Source organism: Neofelis nebulosa, chromosome 3 (genome assembly GCF_028018385.1).
Source record: "Neofelis nebulosa isolate mNeoNeb1 chromosome 3, mNeoNeb1.pri, whole genome shotgun sequence".
In the NCBI taxonomy this organism is placed as follows: Eukaryota; Metazoa; Chordata; class Mammalia; order Carnivora; family Felidae; genus Neofelis; species Neofelis nebulosa.
The window spans coordinates 199,976,794-200,001,312 of NC_080784.1; the positions used below are offsets into that span (position 1 = coordinate 199,976,794).

At 42.2% G+C, this 24,519-nt stretch overlaps 1 protein-coding gene across 1 annotated transcript in view; it reads left to right on the forward strand.

Moving 5' to 3' along the window:
• CLNK (cytokine dependent hematopoietic cell linker) overlaps positions 1–24,519 on the forward strand; it is a 166,329-nt gene that overhangs the window by 15,937 nt on the left and 125,873 nt on the right. The window lies entirely within an intron of this gene.

A 24,519-nucleotide genomic window follows, 5' to 3' on the forward strand; every position in this document is an offset into this window, starting at 1 on the left:
CCAGGATGCTTTCATCTCAAAATCCTTAACTACTTCTACAAAGACCCTTTTCCCTCCTAAGGTCACATTCACAAGTGCCCAGGATTTGGACCTGGAAGTATTTTAGGGCTGCCGTTCAACCCACTGCAGCAGAGCTTTATTTTTTAGGCCCACACCCCTCCTCGCGGGTAATGTGGGCTTACTTTGACAATCTCAACAGAAATGTGCTCTGAGCTTCCACCTGGCTGTGCGGTCGAGAGCTCCTAGCCTGCAGCCCTGCTTCTGTTTGTCCCTGTGATTCCAGCCTGTGCCAAGAGTCTCCTCCATAAAGAAGACAGGTGTTGCCCCTTCAGGAGGACTTCGGGTTGCTTTCGTCTCTAGCCAGACAGTTGGCCTCTTGGCAATTACATTTCATCAAGCTTCCAAAGGGTGGCTTTAAGAGTTCAGCATTAGAGTCGTGTCAGATATAGAGCTCCCAGAGGACAGAACCGAATCACTGTAACTCCATAAATGTTAGTTTTCTCCTCTCAGGGTGCTGAATCAGAATCTGTATTTCCGCAAGACCCCCAGTTGATTTCTAGCCACGTTAAAGTTTGAGACCCACCCGATTAGAACAGCGGCCCCCCCGGAGCCATCTCCCTCCTGGCACGCTCGAGAGGCAGCTATAATATTCGCCAACACAGGACTCAGAGAAGGCGGTCACATATGGGACACTGTGTGAGAATAGTTTGGAAATTTATGGCCCTCCCTCTCCACACACACACACACACACACACACACACACACACAGGTTTTGTCCTGTGATGCCTTGGGGAGCACTCCTTCCTCCGTGAAAATCACAAACCCACTTAATTCATGGCAGTAGATTTTACACCTGACTGAAGAATAGGATCATCAAGGAGGCTCCAGATGAGAAGCAAGTTCAGTGTCGTCCCCCAGACCAAAGAAATCAGAATCCCCAGACACGGACTTTACTTATAATGCTCATCTCAGTCCAATCTGCAGCTAAGGTTGTGAGATGCTGGTCTAAGAGGCCTTACAACTCTGGAACCTGGAATCCCTTGTTATTTTATAACCCGGAATTCTAAATGGCCTTTGTAGCTACGGCTAATTCCTTGCATTACCTGTAGGTTGGGCAGGTCATTTTAGTCTTATGCAGCACATGACAGCAAAGTGCCACCAATGTTTTTTTCTTTTTTTCATTCATCCAGATGTCGTAACAAACATCGTTATTATTGGTCTTTTGTTTAATTCAAATGCAACTGACTACCATAAATGTTCTGCAGAATGGCACAAATTAAAGACCAAACGTGTACATATATATATATATCAGAGACTTGAACTTGAAAAACCAAAGACTGCTCTAAGTACATTAGCGAGGATAAACAACTCTCCACAGTGGTTGTGAGAGAAGAAAAACAGGAAAGAAAGAACAAAGATGTTCCAGGACAGTAAGGATGGATGTCCCGGTTCTAAACTGCTTCTGAAATTAGCAGGCTACCTCACATTTATTCTCCCTGCAACAAAACTTTCAGCTTCTCTAACAATCAATCCAACTGCTTAAATCCCTACTCCTTGGAGCACGTCGGCGCTGTTAGGGGAGAGTAGACAGACCCGTTTACTCCATCGGGGCTGAATAAAAGGGTCTTGGGGTTTGTTTCCAGGATCTCTTCATCATTCTAGACAGAACTGATAAGAACTTGGTCTGCAGTTCTGAGCGTTTTGAAAGAGGCGGAGGTCACTAGAGTGATGGCTTCTAGCCCCTTCCAGTAAGCAAGCGCCCTGCGCTGGCCAGGCTGCTTCCGGCACTCAAGAGGGAGACGCCCTCACACATCCCAGACTGGGGACTAATGGGGTGGGGGGAGGGAGTGTCCCTGCAGTGTCCCCACAGGCTGAAAAGTTGCTACGGCAAGCTGGCTTTGTCTGTTGTTAAAATTACTCATAGTCCTCTTGGAAATTTTAGAAAAGGTACAAAATTACAAAGAAGAAAACAAAAGTCACCATTTTTTCCTGGCGTCCAAAAATACCACTATCTTGCTGCGGGTTTCTGACGTCATTTTTCTGTATCTTTGTGTAATATTTTAAAATGTCAGGAAACCTACTTTCAGAGCGTCTACTGTTTTCATTCATTCCATAATACTGTTTTGTGTTCTGAGCCCACGTTAGGGTCTTCTTCAAAATCACGGTGTTTGGGGGCTAGGGCTTAAATCAGGTTCATAATCCTTTATCCACAATTCCGAAGCCAAAGGCTTCAAACTACTGAAAACTGTTTGTAACCAATTTGGCAGCAAAACTTGACCTGCAGTGAAGTGATGTATGTTCTTCATTTTTCCCACTTACTGTGAATATATCTGTATGTTTCATGATAGAAATAGGAGTATCTTTAATGACTGGCCATGGCTCCAAAACGTAGAGGGGGAATTACTAACATTTACTACATGTATAATATTATTTTCCTAAATTCCCAAATATTCTGAATCCCTAGCCCTAAGGAATTTGGATAAGGAATGGTGGCTGTGTATTTTATCCGGTGGTTTATTTTATCTTGACCTTGGTGTTGGACATTTCGGTTGGTACCCATAAAGTTTTATGAGGCAGTTTTATTGCCAAGATTAGACTTTATAGTCTAGGAGTATTAGAGAAGGCTGTGTCACTACGGCCCCTAGCATGCAATGCTGTGTGTCCTGTCCCATGTAACACAAACTGTGACAGTCTATTATTAAACAGGGACACGGGTTCAATCAAATTATCTGACAAGAACCTATTATCTCTTTTCTTGCTTCAGGAAACTTGTCTTCCGTATTCATTTATTTCGGCAAGAGTTTTGGTGGTAAACAACACAAAACAATAAAGTAGTTTGAGAGCTAGAAGGAGTCTGAGGGGTATGGGATTCGGTTCTACCCGCGGCTGTAACCCCAGACTTGAGCGTCTTCTAGAATACTCTGGGATAAGGGCTCACTACCTTCTGAGACAGTGAGCTTCAAGATTGGAAGAAAGATCCTCTTTATACTGACACCAACAAAGCCAACTTGAAGGCACGTTATTCGTTGACCCTGTACATTCTGGTAAACAGGTGATGCTTGTGCCACCCAAGTTCGGCGTCTGGTTGTGAGAAAGGATAAAGAGAATAAAAGTTCTGCAGAACAGGAGTGCCTGTGGCCAGCACACAGCCAGTCATTTGCATGAGGATCCGTGCCAGGCTGTGCCTACCTACCACGAAACCGCATGCCCCCGTCCCCACACAAGGCCACCACCCTGGGTAACAGGTTTTCCCAATTCAGCGGCAGCTAGAGCCGCGCTTCTTGGATTCCAACATCCATGATCTTTGTGCCGAGTAGAACGGCTTCACGATGATTAAGAATGTCATCATTATGTATTTCCCATCAGGGACACACCCCCAAACTGGATGACTGTTTTGCTTACGAGAGGCATATTGTCTCTTCGAGACCTCCCACGATAAAAGCCAGTCTATCACTGGGCGGGGAGACACATCAGCTCCACTTCAAAGAGCCAGCTCTGTGTCTGGTACGCAAGAGGTGCCCGATAAATGCCACCTCCCTCTGTATGTATGCCTGATAAAACTCCCTGTGTATGCCAGGTCATTATTTTCTTCCATGGTATATGCGAACAATGCCTGCCTTTGACCTCAGGGGACGACGTCGTTTTGATTTGCAAGAATTAAGTGTAAATCCCACTGAATCTTGGGGAAAGGAGAAGCAGCAATTTTAGCATCCTGAGATCACAGTCTTGTACCCCGCAGAGTAGTCAGCGTGGCTGGCTTCCTAGTTACCCAGGAGTAATTACAAATCCACTCTCGGGCCAACCAGGCCCATCCGCCAGTGCTCTCAGAGTCACATAGCTGGCATTCAGCATCGTGGTTGGCTGGTAATTAAAAAGCTGCACGCTGTGAGAGAACACAGCTGAGCCACAGGGTGAGCATTGGCCACAGGTTGTAGACATGGCCAATGGATTCCGTGTAGGAACAGCAGGTGCGGTTGGCCCCAAGACTCATGGAGATGGCTGGGGATGGGGCGATGCAGGATTTCGAGACAGCCTTCCTTCCCTCTTAATGGCAAAATTGCCAGCTGGTGAAAGAACTCCCTGACTTAACTCACCTGCCGTCACACGGGAGGCTTCCAGCTGAACAAACTGAAGTCTCCTGCTGACTCGCCACAAGTTTGGACCTTTCATGCCTGTGGCCTTTAAAAACATCACAAAGAATAGAGAAGGCTGTGACTTATTTTCATATCGGGCCTACCGTTATCACACAAGTCATGTATCGTCATTGTAGAAAAGTTTAAGATACAAAAACGTACAAAGAAAAAAGTACCATAATGGAACCACTGAAAAAGTGGTCAAGATTATTGGGTATTTTTTAGGCTTTCGGGGTTGTTTTTCTTTTTTTAATGTTTATTTTGAGGGAGAAAGACAGAGAGCACACACTCACATGAGCAGAGGAGAGGCAGAGAGAGAGGGAGAGTGAGCGAGAGAGAGAGAGAGAGAGAGAGAGAGAGTCCCAAGAAGGCTCCATGCTGTCTGCCCAGGGCCCAGTGTGGAGCTCAATCTCATGAACCGTGAGATCATGACCTGAGCCAATACTAAGAGTTGGACACTTAACCAACTGAGCCACTCAGACGTCCCTAAGACTTTCTTATAAAACTATGCATCCTATTTTGATTTTAATGTTAATGTATATAACAATTGTCCAGCATTACTAAACTTATTTCCATAGCTATACAATCTTCCATCATTTAGGCAGGTCATATTTTATATTCCCCCACTGGTAGAAAACAATACATCTCATGAACTAATTTGGCAAGGTCTATTAATACCTCCACGTCCTAAGACACCGTGTTTCACTACTTAGCGATAAGCAGAACCAGTGACCGTGGGGAGTCTCACGAGTCCGGCCAGTGTTTGGAGAACCTGACCCATAATGACAATTTATAATAGTCACGTAGTGTTTGATTATGTAAATGTGCAGAGAAATTGAAAGCAAGGTCCAGGAATTCTGGTTGGGGATTCCACGAAGGCCAAACCACCAGTCACCAGCTTATGTCCTAGTTTCCATATACCCAACGTTCCCCCACCAATAAGATACAGGAAGGGAGCAAAGTTGACTTCGTGCAAACCTTTGGTCATGTCCAAATGCACCTGATACCAAAAAGCTGAAGAGCGTTTCAAAAGTTGTGGGTGGATATGATTTGGGGCCAAAATCAGGAAGTCCTAGAAAAAGGTACCCATTAGAAAGAGCAAAAGGAATTTCCCAGAGGCCAGGCTACCTGGAATTTCAGAATTCCTGGTGAAGAGAGGCCAGGTCACAAACAAGAGCTCAGGAGTTCTATCACAGACCAAACATCAAGTAGAAGAGTAGGAGGACCTACCGAATGGTTCTCTGTTCTCGCTCTCCATTCTTCTCTATTGCTTCTTTGGAGAGCACGGGAGATATTTTTTAAGATGCCTATTTTAAGAGCCTAAAAATGAATCTGTTGGGTTAGTCGGAGAAAAGAAGTATTAATGTCAACTATTTATTCATCTTTCACAGTGAGGAAGCCAAATATTTCCGTGATGAAGAGAATGGATTCTGGGGGCACCTGGGTCACGCAGTAGGTTAAGCGCCCAACTGTTGATCTCAGCTCAGGTCACGATCTCACGATTCACGGGTTCGAGCCCCGCATCGGGCTCTGTGCTGATGGTGTGGCGCCTGCTTGGGATTCTGTCTCTCCTTCTCACTGCTGCCCCTCTCCCTACTTGTTCTCTCTCTCTCTCTCTCTCTCTGTCTCTCTCTCTCTCTCTCTCTCTCTCAAAACAAATAAACTTAAAAAGGTTGTAAAAAGCCAGGGCAGGGGGGGGATCTGGAGTGATCTCATGGGAATATCAGCTCTACCATTTACTGGCTGTGACATTTAAAGCAATTAATTAGCCTCTCTGAGCCTCATTTTCTTTATCTATTAAATGGAAACAGTAGCTATCTCAAAGCATCGTTGAGAAGGTTAAGTGACTTCATATGTGCAGGATGTTCAGTGCTATGTCTGACGCAGAAGGCGTATTCCATACATGTTGTAGCAGATTGTACTCCCTGATCGTGGCCACCTGCTCTAGTGCAGTGTGACCTGGGTGCTTCCCATTCAGAAGTGGATCTTTGTCTTCGCCTTCGTCAACTTGTGTGGGCCTGTGACCGCACAGACCAGTGGAATATGACAGCAGGGACACTGTGCCAAGTCTGGGTAGAGGCTTTCACAGCCAGGCAGCTCCACTTCCTGCCTTTGGGAGCTGGTGTCCGCCAGTCACATGCTATGGTCGCCATGCTGTGAGAAGTAGAAGCCATGTGGAGAAGCCATGGAGAAGCATAAGCCAGGCAGGGGAAGCCCTCATGGAGAGACAGGGAGGCCAAGGGGAACCAGGCACCAGACGTGAGAGTCAGGAAACCATCACGGGCATTCAGCCTGGTCCAGCTTTGAGACAACCATCTGAATGCAACAGCATGACAGAACCTCAGAGGAACTCACCCAGCGGAGAACCAGGAGAGATAAAAAGAAATCCTGGTTTCTAAGCCCCTGCTTTGGAGTGATGAGTTATGCAACAGCAGATGACTAGAAGAGATACTGCCTACTATTTTTATGATCACCACAATTATTACTTCATGCAAGACCCTTTGCTGTCGAACATCCAGAATATAATTTAGAGATTCTTATGATTTGATATCCCACCTTAAAGAACATCCATTCTAGACGAGAATGACACTAAGTAACTAATAGTAGGCAAGCAGAATGCTAATCAGGGGTTCTTTGCTCCAAGCGTGTGCAAAGTGCTAAGGGTTACTCTGGGAGCAAATCTTGGAAAGGGGGCACACTGGGGGTAGAGAAGACAACCTCACAGAGGAGTAATCAGTGGAGCTGAGCTTGGGAGACGATGGGATGTAATTGAGAATGGGGAGGGAGCAGGGATAGACTTCAAGTAACTACCACAGCTGGAAAAACTACAAGGATTTAATGTAAGAGGTCACGTTAACCTGATAATTTGAATTTTGTTCCTTAAAAACTGATTCTAAGTCATTGGGCAGAGAATTTCTTGACAGAGGGTGGAATCCTGCTTCCTACACCTCTTTATTGGAGGGAGAAAGAAGGAGCCACAGTCTACCATCAGAAGGAGGATAAAGGCCCGGGTCTGAGTTGCAACATTTAAAAACCCCGTATTGAAGGGATGGATTTTGCTGTTCTGCCATGTTGCTTTCTGGACAGGCTGTGATCAGAGGCATTCATGCCATTCTTCGTTGTCATTGTTGTTTGTCTGAACAGAAATTCTTTAAATGAAAATTCTACATCCAGATCCACTTCTGTGGATTTTTCTAAGGATTCATCCAAGATGCAAGAAATGTTATGAGGAAAAAATACGAGAACTTCCTCTGCCATCTTCGGCAAGGTCTTATTTTTTCCTTTAGTTTTTTTCAGTCACTTTAAATATTGATTAGAAACGAAACAATAGTCATAAACTATGCATAAGGTATAAGGAACAAGAAAACAATTCATATATGGGCGCTTATTCCGTTTTTAAAAATGACCACTGCTTTTGAAGTTTTCATCCGCTTCTCCGTGATCACAAACCCTCACTCCCCACAGGGAGCAACTGTCCTGAATTCTGGGTTCATCCTTCACTTGCTTTTATTTTTCATTTTGCCACATGGGTTTGTATCATTAAAAATAATTTGTTTGCTTTTGCTTGTTTTTGAACCTTAGGCCCCCCACAAATCATACCACACAGTATATTCTGTGCCCAGACTACCTGGGTTTTGACACCTGGTTCCACCAGTCATGAGTTGTGAGATCTTGAGCAAGTTAGTAAATATCACCGTGCCTGTTTTGTCAACTGCGAAATGGAAATAATATTGGGGCCTACTTCTCATGAAGAGAAACTCACTTGTGCACGACCTTGAAAATAGTGCCTGGGGGCGCCTGGGTGGCGCAGTCGGTTAAGCGTCCGACTTCAGCCAGGTCACGATCTCGCGGTCCGTGAGTTCGAGCCCCGCGTCGGGCTCTGGGCTGATGGCTCAGAGCCTGGAGCCTGTTTCCGATTCTGTGTCTCCCTCTCTCTCTGTCCCTCCCCCGTTCATGCTCTGTCTCTCTCTGTCCCAAAAATAAATAAACGTTGAAAAAAAAAAAAAAAAAAAAAAAAAAAGAAAATAGTGCCTGGAACACACAGTGTGGGCTCCATAAGTGCTAGCCGGTATTCCACAACCTGTTTTACAACTGGCCCAGTTTACATTCCGAAGATGATCCGTGCTGTTGTGGGTAGCCATAAATCCTTTGATTTCATGGCTATATAATATTTCCTTATGTGCATAAAATACTGTTTAATTATCCACTGTCTACTCAGTAGCCATCGGGCTGTTTTCCAGATTTTGCTCATGCCAGTGCTGCTAAGAACATTCTAGTTCATTGGAGCATATCTTCTAGTCTGGGGGCACATACTCAAGAGTTATCTGTACATAGGGCTACATTCTCGGGATTAAAATCGCTGAGGCACAGAGTAGGTATACCTCCAACTTTACTAGACAATGTCACAGTTTCCAAAGTCACCAGGCCATTTTATATTCCCACAAATGTGTGTACATGACTCATTCGCTTTACAGCCTCATCAACCCTCCATACTGGCAGCTTTCATTTTTACCCAACCGGTGGCTAATTTTAACTTACCTTTGTTGATGACAGATGCAGTTAAGCTCTTTTAAAATATTTATTGGCAATTGCTTTTTCTCGAATGCACAGAGTGCTTGCTTCAATCTTTTGCCCACCCTTCTGTCAGGCATTTTGTCTTTTCCGCGTTGATTTGTATGAGTTATTTATTTATTCGGAACATTTTTCCCGGTTTGATATTTGAGTTTTCGTTCTCCTTGGATGTTTTCCTTTGGTGCAGTTGAGCAGAACAAACTTTTCTTTATGATTTCTTGAGTTTGTGTATTGTTTAAAGAAACTTTCTTTCATTAAGTTAGTCTCCTATATTAAATTCCAAACATCATAAAATTCACCTTTCTTTTTTGGGCTTTTCATCAGCCTGGAGTTGGTTCATTTGTACATAATATGAAGTAAGGGGGATGAGTTGTTGGTTTGTTTGTTTGTTTGTTTGTTTGTTTGTTTTTCACACAGCTGCACAATCTTCTCAGTATCATATATTAGAAAGTCTATCCCTTCTACACTGGTCCACAATGCCAGCTCTGTCATAATTACCTGTGATACATGGGCTTTCTCTTCTTGGGCCATGATTAAAATATCTGCCCCATGTCAATTGCACACATTGTAATTAACATAACTTTATAGTAATTCATGGTATCTGGAAATTTATGTTCCCCACATGAACTTTGTCAATGAATTGGCTCTTAAATGTTTACTTTTTAACCTAAACATTAGGATCAGCTTGTCAGTAAACACACACACACACACACACACACACACACACACACACTTTTTGGGATTTAGATTGGAATTATGTTGATTCTATAGGTACCTTTAAAGAGAAACAGCATCTTTAAGACACTGAATTTCCAGCTCTTTAATATATTATATATCTTCCAAGAGAGGCAGAGACCGAGGGAAAACTTCTTCAACACTAACTATTCAATAATGTTTTATAATCTTCTCCCTAAAAGACTGGACCTTACCATCTTTTGAGAGATTCGGGGAAGAGGGGAGCAATTTACATATTTTAAAGGTATTGTAAATATTGAGATAACAAAATTCCATGTTTTCACGTTTGTCATTGACAATACATTTCTAGAGATGATGTATGGTACAACAGGCTTGCTCGTGTTTTATCAATTCTAGTATTGGTCCGTTTATTCCTTAGGGTTTGCTATGTAGGTGACAATATAATCTGCAAATTGAATTTTATTTCTTCCTTTTTGTTTCTTATACTTTTTTTCTTTTCTTGCCAGACAGCACTGGCCAAGACTTCCAGAACAAGGCTAAATTAAAGTACAGATAGGGAGCACCCTTGTTCTTCATCTTAAAGGGAATGTTTTTAATGTTTCAGCATGAGACTTGTTTCCAGATTTCGGTAGGCTTCAAATACTAGATTAACGACTCTTGATTGCCCGGAGTCTTTTTATTCTTATAACTATTAAATTTAATCATTTTTTGTCTGTTGAGATGGTTATGTATATGTTCCCTTCCCCTTCCATTAGTGCAATGATTTATACCAATAGATTTTCTAATGCTCAACAAAACTAGAATTTCTGGGATAAACACGGGTCGGTCATGACGTATTATTATTTTTAAGCATAGTGGTCCAATGAGTCATCAATGAGCACTAGTGAGAATGGCCTATAATTTTCTTTTCTCTTACTCTCCTTGCTGGATATTGGCATTGGGTTTGTGCTAGCTTCATCAAATGAGTTAGAGTATTTACCAATTTCTATTCTCGACAAGAAATTGTGCAGTAGAGAATAATTTATTCCTTTCGCAATGAAACAGTCTTGGACTGGTATTTCCTTGGGGTAAGATTTTTCAACTATTGATTCAGTGTCATTGTCAGTTATCATTGTTGGTAAATAGTCCTTTATGGGTAATTTTTGTTCTTATATGTATGTTATATGTATGTATATGTTATATGTTTCTAAATATATGTTCGTCACTGATATTCTCTTAGCATTTTTATGTCTGTTATACCCATAGTTATGTCTCTTTTTTCACTTCCCATTTTTTTCTGGTGTGTCTTCCCTTTTATTTCTGATCAAACTTGCTACATGGTGTAGGTTTCATTAGTCCTCTCTGCTGTAATTCCTTACTCGATTTTGGTAACTTCTGTTCTTCACTACTTCTGCGTTCTTGGCATCATGCTTTTGTTGTACCACAGATCTGCTAACTTAGTGTCTCAGTAATTAAACTTTAGCTTTTCTCCTTTTCTAATATAAATAGTTCAGTTCTGTATTTCTACATTATTGCTCTGTTTTAAATCTTTTTATTCCCATTATCATTTATTCTTTGACTCATGACTTCCTAATTTCTGAATAAATTTGGATTTGTTCAATTGTCTTTTTTGTCACTGATTTCAAACCTCATTGTATGGTGGTCATAGGAAATAGTCCCCATGATATTATTTTGTGAATCATTTTGAGAATTTGCATTACATCCAATTATAGGGCAACTTTTTGCATGTTCCATGTGTGCTTGAAAAGATGATACATACCACCATAATTGGGTGCCATATTTTTGAAATATCCATAAAAAATGTTTTGTTAATTGTGTTGTTTAAATCACTATTTTTTTTTCTAATAGTTATTAAAAACATATGTTTTAAGGAGAAAAAAACTTTCAAAGTATTATACTTCCTGGTGAACTAATTCCTTTGTCATTATGTAGTGACCCTCTTAAAAATATGCTTTTTCCTAAAAAGCTTCAATTTTTTGAGGAACCTCCACACTGTTTTCCAGAGTGGCTGCACCAGTTTGCACGAACAGTGCAAGAGGGTTCCCGTTTCGCCACATCTTCGCCAGCATCGATAGTCTCCTGATTTGTTCATTTTAGCCACTCTGACTGGCGTGAGGTGGTATCTCAGTGTGGTTTTGATTTGTATTTCCCTGATGAGGAGCGACGTTGAGCATCTCTTCATGTGCCTGTTGGCCATCTGGATGTCTTCTTTAGAGAAGTATCTATTCATCCTGCCCATTTCTTCACTGGATTATTTGTTTTTTGGGTGTGGTGTTTGGTGAGTTCCTTATAGATTTTGGATACTAGCCCTTTGTCTGCTATGTCATTTGCAAATATCTTTTCCCATTCTGTCGGTTGCCTTTTAGTTTTGTTGATTGTTTCCTTTGCAGTGCAGAAGCGTTTTATCTTCATGAGGTCCCAGTAGTTCATTTTGGCTTTTAATTCCCTTGCCTTTGGGGATGTGTCAAGTAAGAAATTGCTGTGGCTGAGGTCAGAGAGGTTTTTCCCTGCTTTATCCTCTAGGGTTTTGATGGTTTCCTGTCTCACATTCAGGTCCTTTATCCATTTTGAGTTTATTTTTGTGAATGGTGTAAGAAAATGGTCTAGTTTCATTCTTCTGCATGTTGCTGTCTGGTTCTCCCAGCATCATTTGTTAAAGAGACTGTCTTTTTTTCGACTGGATATTATTTCCTGCTTTGTCAAAGATTAGTTGGCCATACATTTGTGGGTCCAATTCTGGAGTCTCTATTCTATGCCACTGGTCTACCCTATGACCCAGCAATAGCATTGCTGGGAATTTACCCAAGGGATACATGAGTGCTGATGTATAGGGACACTTGTACCCCAATGTTTATAGCAGCGCTTTCAACAATAGCCAAACTGTGGAAAGAGGCTAAGTGTCCATCAACTGATGAATGGATAAAGAAATTGTGGTTTATATACACAACGGAATACTACTTGGCAATGAGAAAAAATGAAATATGGCCTTTTGTAGCAATGTGGATGGGACTGGAGAGTGTTATGCTATGTGAAATAAATCATACAGAGAGAGACAGCTACCATATGTTTTCACTCTTATGTGGATCCTGAGAAACTTAACAGAAGACCATGGGGGAGGGGAAGGAAAAAAAAAGTTAGGGAGGCAAACCATAAGAGACTCTTAAAAACTGAGAACAAACTGAGGGTTGATGAGGAGTGGGTGATGGGCATTGAGGGCACCTGTGGGGATGACCACTGGGTGTTGTTTGGAAACCAATTTGACAACAAATTTCATATTAAAAAGAGAAAAGCTTGGGGCGCCTGGGTGGCTCAGTCAGTTAAGCAGCCGACTTCGGCTCAGGTCATGATCTCGCGGTCCATGAGTTCGAGCCCCGCGTCGGGCTCTGTGCTGACAGCTCAGAGCCTGGAGCCTGTTTCAGATTCTGTGTCTCCCTCTCCCTGACCCTCCCCCGTTCATGCTTTGTCTCTCTCTGTCTCAAAAATAAATAAACGTTAAAAAAAATTTTTTTAAAGAAAAAAAGAAAAGCTTTAGTTAGTATTTTAATGGTATATCTTTTACATAATTTTATATTAAAACTTTCCTATCCATACATTTTAGGTATGTCTTTGGTAAAAAAGTGTATACCCGGATTACAAATTGTTCAATCCAGGAAAATTGTCTTTTACCTAAAGAATTGCTTCCATGCACAATTATTGTAATTACTAAAATACTTAAATTTACAGTTCATTTGATGCCTTCTATTTGCTCATCCTTTACTTTGTTCTTTTTTGGCCTCCTGTTGTCCTTCTTTTGTTTGATGTGCATGTGTGTGCATGTATTTTTTCTTACCCCATTATACCTCTGCTAGTTTATTAGTTATACCTTCTAATTCTATTTTTGTGATTCTTTTGATATTTTTAGAAGATAATTATCAACATGTAAGGTAATAACCTTACCTTACCAACATGTAAGGTAAATATACCTTCCTTCGGAGTGATATGTGGATCTTTTAATAATTTATTTCTGATCACTCATAATTTAAATGCTACTATACTCAAACATTTTAACTCTATCTTGCTTGTTAACTCCTTAAGTCTTCATTATTATTGTTTTAAACAATCAGTCCTTTTAAATACTTACCCAGATATTCAAATCTTTAATATAATCTTGGTCAACTTTTCTTTTATCGTCTCAGGCCTATGGAAGATCACTTCCTTTCATTATGAAAAACACAATTTGGAATTTTTTTTTTAGTGTCAAGGCTTATTGTAAGAAAATGCTTTTTTGGTGCCAAAAAAGGTCTTTATTTGGCCCTCATTCTTAAAATGATATCTTCATTGGACATATAATTCCAGGTTGACAGCTAGTTTCTTTTCAAACCAAGTTATTTTTCTACACTCTTTTGCCAACCACTGCTGTTATTGATATTGACTGTCCTTAAAAAATCAATTACCAATGTAATTGCCATTCTTTTGAAGGCAATATTTCTCTTCCTACTGGATGCCTTTAGGGCCTTCTCTTTGACTCTGGTTTTTTACAGTTTCACTATGCTGTATCTAGGCATGAATTTCTTCTTATTCATCCTGCTTGGATACATTGGAATCCTGATTCTCTATTTTGATGTTTTTCACCATTTCTTTTTTGTTGTTGTTATTGTTCTGCCTTTGCTTTGGAATCGGAAACCTAATTTTCATACCAACTTCAGATTTTGTGTTTCTAGTCGACAGATGAAAACTGTCAAGGCATTGTTTTGTTTGGAAGACTGGTTAAGGTCAACTTTTTTTTAAATGCTTTTAATGTTTATTTTATTTTTGAGAGAGAGTGACAGAGCGTGACTGGGGGAGGGGGGGAGTGGGGACAGAGAAAGAGGGAGACACTAAATCTAAAGCAGGTTCCAGGCTCCATGCTGTCAGCACAGAGCCGGACGCAAGGCTCGAATCCACAAACAGTGAGATCATGACCTGAGCTGAAATCAAGAGTCGGACACTTAACCAACTGAGTCACCCAGGCACCCCAAAGTCGACTTAAAAAAAAATTATATTTGAAACAGAGAGCACAGGGGAGGGGCAGAGAGATAAGGAAGGAGTGAGAGAATCCGACGTGGGCTCTGCTCTGACAGCAGAGAGCCTGATGCAGGGCTCGAACTCACCAACCATGAGATCATGACCTGATCCTAAGTCAGACGCTTCACCAACTGAGCCAGGAGCCCCATTTTTCACCATTTCTGAGAGATATTTCTTATACTAAAGGCTCTTCTTTTTCATTTAAATATGATGTACACACTTAATTTATGTTCTTTGATAACTTTAACCTCTAAAGACCAAGCAGCTGGTTCTGTCGTCTAGTGTTTCTTCCATCTTACTTTGGTGCTTGGTTATTTTAAGCGTTTTCTTATTTTGTCTGTGTGCTCACTTTTCTTAGAAATTAATCTGTGGGAATTCTTTGAGGCATGGATTGAAGGTGAGCTCCTCCAGAAAGGATTTGTGTTTGCTTCTGTCGAGTGCTTGAAGGAACTGCAAAATCAGAACTTATCTGCTCTGCATTCTCAAGTTGTGGGGTTTTAGACATTCTAGGCTAAAAACCCATGAGTACTGATAAATTCTCAGGGGGAGAAACTGTCCTCTTTACTCTGCACCAATCTTTGAGAGTGAGAAAGGTGGGCTTCTCTGTAGTTCATTCTTTCCTTTAAAAAAAAAAGTTTATTTACTTATTTTGAGAGAGAGAAAGAGAGAGTGAGCAGGGGAGAGGCAGAGAGTGAGGGAAAGAGAGAGGATCCCAAGCAGGCTCCGCACTGTCAGTGCAGAGCCTGATGTGGGGCTTGAACTCATGAACTGTGAGATCATGACCTGAACCAAAAACAAGAGTTGAACGCTTAACCGACTGAGCTACCCAGGCACTCCTTTTCCTAATTCATTCTTAAACTGAGGCTCTAACCTTTTAGAATCCAGTTTATATTGGGATGGGGTCTCATACTAGACTCTCCAGAGTGTAGACTGTCTGAGTCTTATTTAAAGTCCACTGCCTTTTGAGAAGCCATGAAAATCAAAGACCATTTTTCCCTGTAGTAGCAACGCCAGCAAGGAGAGAGCTGGCTTCTATACTCTGCTTCTATCTCTGGGTCCTCACCTTCAAGTCTTGGGCTCTCTCCGGAAAGTCCTTACTTTTGCCAGCAATTGATTACAAAATAAGTGGCTTTCTGTAAACCGTTTCCTGTGGAAGATTCAGTCAGGTATCTAGTTCATCACACTGCAAAAAATCAAAGACATTCTCCTTACAGAATTCATTTTTTTTTTATTTTATTTTGGCAAAAATGTAATTAAAAATAGAATAAAAGAGAATTTCCGCGTTTCCAGTGTTATCAATGGTGTTCTATTTTTATGTAAAGAGAAGTAACACATCCCTGGGATTGGGGTGTTTCTTTCCTTAATGTGATTCATCAAAGTTTTGCAAATGCTCATTCAATGATCATGAATTAAGCTCTTACTACACGCCAGACTTTGTGCTATTCATATTTGAATACATCATCTCATTAGATTTAGTCTTCAGAAACAAAGGACTCAAGGGCTCCTCTATCCATTAAAATGGGAAAACAGTATCATAGTCTTTGCAAAGCTATTATTGCCTGTCCCGTGCCCAGCAATATTAATAGGTTCATGTGTGTATGACAGATCAATCTTTGTATGCATAAGTGAGCAAACAAATAAATAAACCCCTCAATAAATAAATCTAAAATACATGAACAGCCCTATCTGCTGTTATGGAGTGATTATGGAGTTTGGCTATTATATGGGCTATGCCAGTCCTTAAGACGAGAAGACTGGATTACTAACATCATCTCTCTGTGCTACAGTTTCCTGGATCCATGGGAGGTAATAATACTCCACCTCATGGAATAAAAATAAGGATCAAATAGGTAATTACACTAAAAAAAAAAACACCAATGTGAGACACCCCCTCCCTCTCAATCAGTCAGATTATGTTTGATGACTTATCAGCTGTGTGACTTAAAATGAATTATTGCACCTATGTGTATCCCACTTTCTTCATCAATACGGTGTAGATAATAATAATACTAATCTCATTAAGTTGTCCTGGTTGCTCAGTAATGACTTCACATATGTCATGTTTAAAATACTTAGAACATTATCTTGAAGGTAGTAATCCTTTATAGATGCTTAGCCATTCTCAGCAGTTACTATTATCTCAACTTAAGAGAAATCCCAAAAGGTGCTAGGCTTTTTAACAGAAGAGATAAGATTTTTTTAAAGAAACTTTGTTTTCTCTGATTACAAAATAGGAGCGCATTCATGTAAAACACAAAGATGAGTCACAGAGGCACAGAAAAAAGGTCACAGCAGCCAAAAATGGCCCTCGTGTCGAAGACCATGTATCATTCTAGGTACAGAAAATTCTAAAAGGGACCACACTTAAATGTTAGCAGTGATGTCTGCATGTAGGATCAGGGCGATTTTTCTATGGGTAGATAATGTTGATGTTGATAAATATAGATGTGAATATGGGTAAATTCAAGCTATATGTGCATTTGTAGAGATAGCCAGCTATCTGTTTCTTTATAATTCAGTCATTGAGGGGTGCCTGCATGGGCGGTTCAGTTGGCTAAGCGTCCAACTTTGGCTCAGGTCATGGTCTCATGGCTCATGAGTTTGAGCCCCGCATCAGGCTCTGTGCTGACAGCTCAGAGCCTGGAGCCTGCTTCATATTCTGTGTCTCTGTCTCTCTCTCTTTTCCCCTCCCCTGCTCACACACTGTCTCTCTCTCTCTCTCTCTCTCTCTCTCTCTCTCTCTCAAATATAAATAAGCATTTAAAATTTTTTTAAATTTATAATTTATTCATTGAAATAGGCTCAGTGAGCAGTGTCTAAATTAAGTGTCTAAATAAAATCCCTCATTATCTTCTTTATTTATCCATATGTTAATCCAATCCAGTGTCTATCCATTTGTGCATCCACTGATCCATTTATTTCCTATGTACAAAGCCCCATGCTGGCTGCTAGGGGCCAATAGATGGAGACTTCCCAGTTCCAAATTTAACAATCCAGTGGAGCCAGGACAGCGATGACCCAGTAAGCAAAGAGTTTCTAAGAGATGATATGTACCAAGTGCCAGGAGAAAGTGAAGGATAATGCAGGAGCACAGAACTAAGGGCACCTACCTCTACTCAGGTAGGAAGAGCAGGTGGGAAGTATTATATTGAAGACAAGTACGAGTTTGCCAGGCATATACATGGAAGGAAATTTCTTTTTTAGCACAAGAATACTTAGTGAGACGTGAAAAAAATGCTTCCTTCTGTGCCAGTGAAGACCCCTGGTTCTATCCTTCCTGGAAAACCAGACCTCCATTCTTTCAGGGATGAAAAATAAGAGTATTAGCTGGGTGTTTGGAGGGTTATTAACAAATCAAGTCAAGCTAATTTGTTTTCTCAAGCTGTGGACACTAAGGTCTAGGAGTCTAGAACAATAGAGCAGCCAATGGCTGGGAACCAGAGCCTGAACCCTTATTCTTTCTCTGTCATTCACAAGTTTTCTGAACCCATATAAGATCTTTATGAGTCTTGGAATCCCTTATCTGAAAAAGGAATTTAATAGGACCAATTTTCTCCACCATCTTTCATATGTCAGATACTTGAAATGACAGCATGTTTGATCATGAAGATAGAGAACCAAGCTCTCTGTGAAAGGAGATTATGTGAAAAGAAATTAAGCCTTGAAATCAACCAAAGCACAGTCCCAATCTTTCCTCCATCACTTTCTTGATAAGGTTTATATGATATAAGGTCCATAAAGTATATAAGAAATGCCTAGTATCAGGTGCCTCTTAATTGTTAGTTCTTCAAACTTGAAGTCACAGATGGTAGCAGTTCCAAAATTTGATGGCATTTGAGACTCAGATAAATTGTCCAGTTGCCTCACTTTTAAAGCAGAGATGTCTCAAGATGGCGGTCCCCAGTTGTCATTTGAGATAATACGTGGCGAAAGTCTTAATTAGTTCAGTGGAACCCAAATGATGTGACATGTCATTACATGATAATTGGTACAAATAGATGCATTGCTGAGAAGATCAGTAACAAGGTGACGAGCCTGTCCTGTAACACCAGGGTGCATGTGAAACACAAAACATAATGACGGATTCTTCCAGTTTCTGACCTGCACAGAAGGTGAACCTGCCAGGAGCTAGTGTCCAGAGAGAGGTCACAGCAGAACGAGTGAATCTCGCACAACTGGATGTAGTGAAATGAGCAGTGACTTAGCATAGAAAAGCCCAGCTTTCCACTCAGCATCTGACCCATGCTGGCCTTTGGAGGATCAGAGCAGAAATGTGTATGGGCTTTAGGGCAGCTAACATGTTTGCATTCTTTATTTTTGCATCGTTGTTACCTAGAATAGTGTCCCATATGAGTCAGCTGAACGCATAAAATGAAATATTTTTTAAGTTAACTCCCTGCTCTGTGAAATGGTGATTATAATACTTACCTCTTAGAATAACAGGGGCAGACAAAAAAAAAGTCTCACCTAGGACATAGTAGGAGCTTGAGGTTTTCTCCCTGCCCTGCTGATGAGGGGCTCACCTCTGTATTGTGGATGGATTTAACACGGCCTTTTCCCATGAGTCTGACCAGAGATCTCAGTGGTATGTCCATAAACTAAGTGTTCTTCCAATGTTCAAAAGGCTCTGTCTTAAACTGGCACCTGCTTTATTGGAGTGAATGATAACAAACAGTTTCTGCTAATAATACTCAAGATCCGAAGGAGACAGATGCCTAGCTATTTCCCAGCCCTAAAAAAAATTCATATTCATAATCCACCAGCTCAAATGCCTCACATAAAATACAGTTGATTCTTGGACAACATGGGTTTGAACTGTGTGGTTTCACTTATACGTGGATTTTTTTTTATAGATACAGTACAGTACTATAAATGTACTTTCTCTCCCTTATTCCTTAATATTTTCTTTTCTCTAGCTTACTTTATTGGAAGGATACAGTATATAATACACATAACATATGAAATATGTTAATTGACTTTTTATGTTATCAGTAAGGCTTCTGGTCAACAGTTAAGTAAGCAGTTAAGTTATGGGGGATTCAAAAGTCATGCATGGATTTTTGACCATGCAGGGGCTTGGCAGCTACATACTTCAAGGTTCAACTGTAATCAGATAGGAGAAAGGAGTGGAAGATCTTGAAGGTTCCCTAACAAGCCTGATACTATACCTGCACTTGCCAAGTTCCCACTTTTCACTAGAGTCACAGAAGGAACAGTTGACAGAAGGAATAATGTCTTCATGGACAGCAAGTTCTTGGTGGTAAATTCAGGGCCGGCATAGGATGAGCCATGTCTCCTGTGTACCACAGAACCTGGACCCACCCATTAAGTGCTGACAAGTAAGATCCAGCCCCTGCCCTTGGGGAGCAGACAGTCTAGAGCAAGCCTGAGAGGTATATAAATGAAGATCCACATGGACAACACTGGGATTGAAATGCATACAATGTTCAGTGATGGCAACACAAGAGTGTGGAAAAATCTGCCTGAGGGTTGGGAGGAAGGTCCAGGAAGGCTGTCTTGGAAATATTTTCTTCAGTGAACTTTTGATAACAGAATCTTAGTTCAGCAATTTCTTCATGTTGCCAAATCCATGGCTTTGAAAATAATGCTGGGATCAACCCAGTTTTTATAGAAACATCTGCATAAATTCTCTCCCAGTGGGCCATCAATAGTTACAAATAATGGTTTGAATGCTGGCTGCTTAAGCTCCTATGAGCCAAAGAGAGTTTCATTTGCCCCTGAAAACACTCAAAGCTTTACTTACAAGATACAAGAAGAGACAGTCTTCCTCCATCACACCAGCATAGCCTGGAAGAGATAAGCCTTCCCAGCCTTGACCACAGCAGCATGGCTACAAAGTCATGCTCCCTGCCAAGAGGCACAGGACGTGGTGACTGGTTTCTGTCTCCTGCACTTCTGTTTTCTTCAGCCCAAATTCACCAACAGTGAGGAATTTCTTCTTGACAAAACAGATTTGCTTGGGCACATCTACTCCAAAGCTGACAGCATGTCTTGAAAACCCAATATTGGACCATTTCACTGGATACCACAAAGCTTAAGTCTATTTCCCCACTGACGTGTAAGTGACATAGACAGTCTCTTCTTCCAAAGCTCTCTGGGTTTGAAAATAAACTTTAACCTGGCACAGTTCAGCCTCTAAACCACTTTTGCTTATGTTTTATTTAAATGAAGCATTAAAGTTAACAAATGGAACTAGAATATGAAAATTTCCAAACAGATATCTCCACATAAAACTGTAATATGTGGGGGCACCTGGGTGGCTCAGTCGGTTAAGCGTTCAACTTCAGCTCAGGTCATGATCTTGTAGTTCGCGAGTTTGAGCCCCGCATCAGGGCTATCAGCACAGAGCCCACTTTGGATCCTCTGTCCCCCTTTCCTTCTGCCTCTCCCCCACTTGTGCTCTCTCCCTCTTTCTCAAAAATAAATAAACATTTAGAAAAAAACTGTAACGTGTGTATGTGCACATGTGTGCCAACATGTACCTGTATACATGTGCCTGTATTATGTCATAGGATCATCCTAAAGATTAAATGCAGATTAAAGGTATTCTTGTCTCCAAAGTTACACAGTTAAGTATGTAAACTCAAGCGTATCTGATTTAAGGACTTATGTCACTTCTTAACTCTGCTGATTTGGAAGGTTCTTACCATCGGAAAGAGGAGGGATTGCTATTTCAAGAGGCACGCAGAATCTTAGAACAACAGGGCAAGCTAAAAGTCCTCCCAAGCACATTTACTCGCTTTGCAGGCATGTAGCAAGCTCTGTTTCAGGCTAGGCACTGATGGGACAGTGGGACAGTGACATGAACACATTGTCAATCGCCGTCTCAGCTGTGCCTTCCCACCACATCACAGGTTGTGAGGGGCAACAAAGGGCTGGGTGCCCGACATAATGGAGTGGGCTGCCCACTGCCTTGGGCTGGAGTTCAGACAGGAGGGGACCAGAGAAGGCCTTTTGAAGGAAGTTTTCATCTTTCATTGTACTCCTGCTTACGGCCCAAGGTCTCAGAGCACTGTTCGCACTGACTAGATGCAGAAACAACCTAGATATCCATCCATGGATGGGTAGACAGATAAAGAAGGTGTGGTTGATACATACAACAGAACATTATTTGGCCCTAAAAAAGAAGTTCTGCCAGATGGCAGCAACATGGATGAGCCTTGAGACATTATGCTCGGTGAGATAAGCCAGTCACAGAAAGACATCCCTCATGATTCCACATGCACGCAGTGTCTATAACGCTCAAACTCATAGAATCAACGAGTGGAACAGTGAAGGGCCGGGGGGAGGAGAGGATGGGAAGTTACGAATCAACAGGTACAGTTTCAGTCAAGCGAGCTGAAGAAGTTCTAGAGGTCTGTGTACGGCATCATACCTACAGCAAACAACACTGTATTGTGCACTTACAAATCTCTTAAGACTAGTGTAGATCTCATGTTCTTTTTTTTAATGTTTATTTATTTTGAGAGAGCCAGAGAGCAGGGGAGGAGCAGAGAGGGGGGAGAGAAAGAATCCCAAGCAGGATCCACGATGTCAGCACACAGCCCGACGCGGGACTCGACCCCATGAACCGTGAGATCATGACCTGAGCCAAGATCAAGAATCAGACACTCGACTGACTAAACCACGAAGCTCCCTGACATGTCCTTACCACAGTCAAATGAGCTTTTCTTAAGGGAAGACTCAGTTTGAACACCACAGCCAGAACAAACAGTAGGTATAAATGCCACGAGACATGGGCTGTTCACCTGCCATTAGCTGGGAGATCTAACCTCGGAGATCTAGCAGAGATTGTCAGCAACACCCTTTTCAAGCTTCATAGAAGTTTAAGGCCTTACCTTAGAATGTTGTGCATCCCAGCGTAAGTACCTTCTCAGAGGTATCTCTGCCTCAGTGTGGAGGACAAGAACGGAGAATCAACAGGAAAACCCGACCCCTCTTAGGATCACACTGAGCTACACTACAGCCGGCGGCGGGGAGGGAGGGAGATGGGAATCAGTAATACTCACATGGTCCTTATTTTAAATTTTGATTTTTTTTTTCCGTAATGGAGGTTTTGCGTTAATTTTTATTTATTTTTTTAATATTGCTTTCAAACTGTGTTCAGCTTGGTCACTACTGTGACCAAGGGAGTTTTTTGGCCCCCCCTTAAATTTTGTTCCCAAGGTGAATGCCTTGGGAAACCTGCTTCACCCTGGTCTCCCTCCTGAGTCTCCACCACGGTCTAGGCTGCAGGGTACATATATCGCCCGTCTGAGCCGAAACCTGGGCTCCGTCTTCTACTTCCAATCATTAAACCTCACGGTGCCTCGGTTTCCTCATCTATAAAATGGAGATAACAGCACAAAAACCGTTGTGAGAGTATAAGTGAGTCAGTGCCTGGGCTGTGATGACAGAGGACGTGACACCTAGTAAACACAATATGAAGTTATTCTCAGGGCACGTAAGTGATCGGGAGCAATCAGCACCCTGAGACTGCCAGCCATTCGTTCATCGTCGCTTCTCACTGTAGCAACAGCCGGGATAAGCCCGGTCCCTGAAGCCAAGCCTGGAGATTTAGGAGAGAAGGACCATGGCAACTTCTCCCAGACTCGCCACTACCCGCAACTTAGCACTTGCAGTTCACAGACAGCCATCCCTTGGAGCCACATTCCTCTGCAGCTCTACCCCCACCATGGTGCACAGCTTCCCAACACGCCCGGCTCCTCCCTCTGTCCCCCCAGCCCCGCCTCATAGGAACCCCTCTCACCACCCCCCCCCCCCCGCTCCTATGTCACCCAAATTCCGCTCTATATTATGCAGAACACTTTGACCTTCTCCAGTCCCTTCTTCCAAACTGTGTGGGAAATCCTGAGGCTGGTGTGCTGAATTAAGAATATGTAGATTAGGACCTGATGACCCGAGGAGGCACAAGCCACTGTGTGGTTGGCAGATAGCTCCCCCTGCAGGAAGTGAAGAACCCGGGGCCATTGTGATTGCAGGTGCAGTTTCAATAGACTCAGGCAAAGGAGATAAGGTCACGAGATTTCTTAGGCATAGATCCCAGAATAGGGGCTCGATGGACCCGAGGTGGGAGCAGTCCTCTGTCCCAGGTCACCAGCGCAGGAGAGAAAGAACGAGGCCACACCTGCCACTTATAAGACGGTTGGGGAAGAGGTCTCTAACTCTAAGCGGTTGTTTGAAAAGGTGCCCGGGCAAAAGCAAAGCAGGAATGGGTGGCAGGCATCCTAAATTCAAGTGCTTATCTCAACGTCCAGACTCTGGGTGTGCGCACGTTGTCATACTGTAAAATGCCTGGGCAGAGACTCAGGACGGCCCTATTCCTCATCACACAAACCCAGCATCAGGCCCACTGCCCATAGCCAAGGTCACTGGGGTTGACAGCAGAAAAAGGGATTTCCATACACCACGATCTAGGGACCTATGGTTAGAAACAACACAGGGGATCAAAAACGGAGGTACCCATCGCTTCTCGGCCTTTTGGCTAAGATCAAGTGCAAAAACGGAGGTACCTGACGATATTTTTGTTGTGGTTGACGTCAAGGGATGTCACGGTGGGATTTCTCTCTGGGACGTTTAGATATCCGTTTGGGACACCGAGAGTTTATGATTGCGTTGTTACTGTGGAGCGTCATGACCTAATTTTGAATGCCGGCTGAGGGTATGTCAGAAAGGGGAGGAAGTTTGAGGTTGTGGGGATGCTGGTACACACCTCCACCCCGTGACCAATCTGTTGCCATACACCTGCCTGGGGCAGCGTATCTTTTCCTGGTGTGTTGTTTTTTGTCACCGTGGCACCTATCCTGGGGTCGGCAGGAAATTCCAAGACGGCAGTGATTGGTAAGAGAAAGGAAATCAGTCAATGTAGACAATCATGATGGGCTATTTTTTTGCTTCTGGAAGGCAAGCACCATAGGGCAAAGACTAAGTCTCTCTGGTCTCCATTGTGTCACCAGTTCATAGAAAAGAACCTAGCACAAAGTCGGTGGTCATTAGGCATTTGTTGATGGGATTATTGCAAGAGCAACTGATTGAAAGGTGAAGGGAGGGGCGT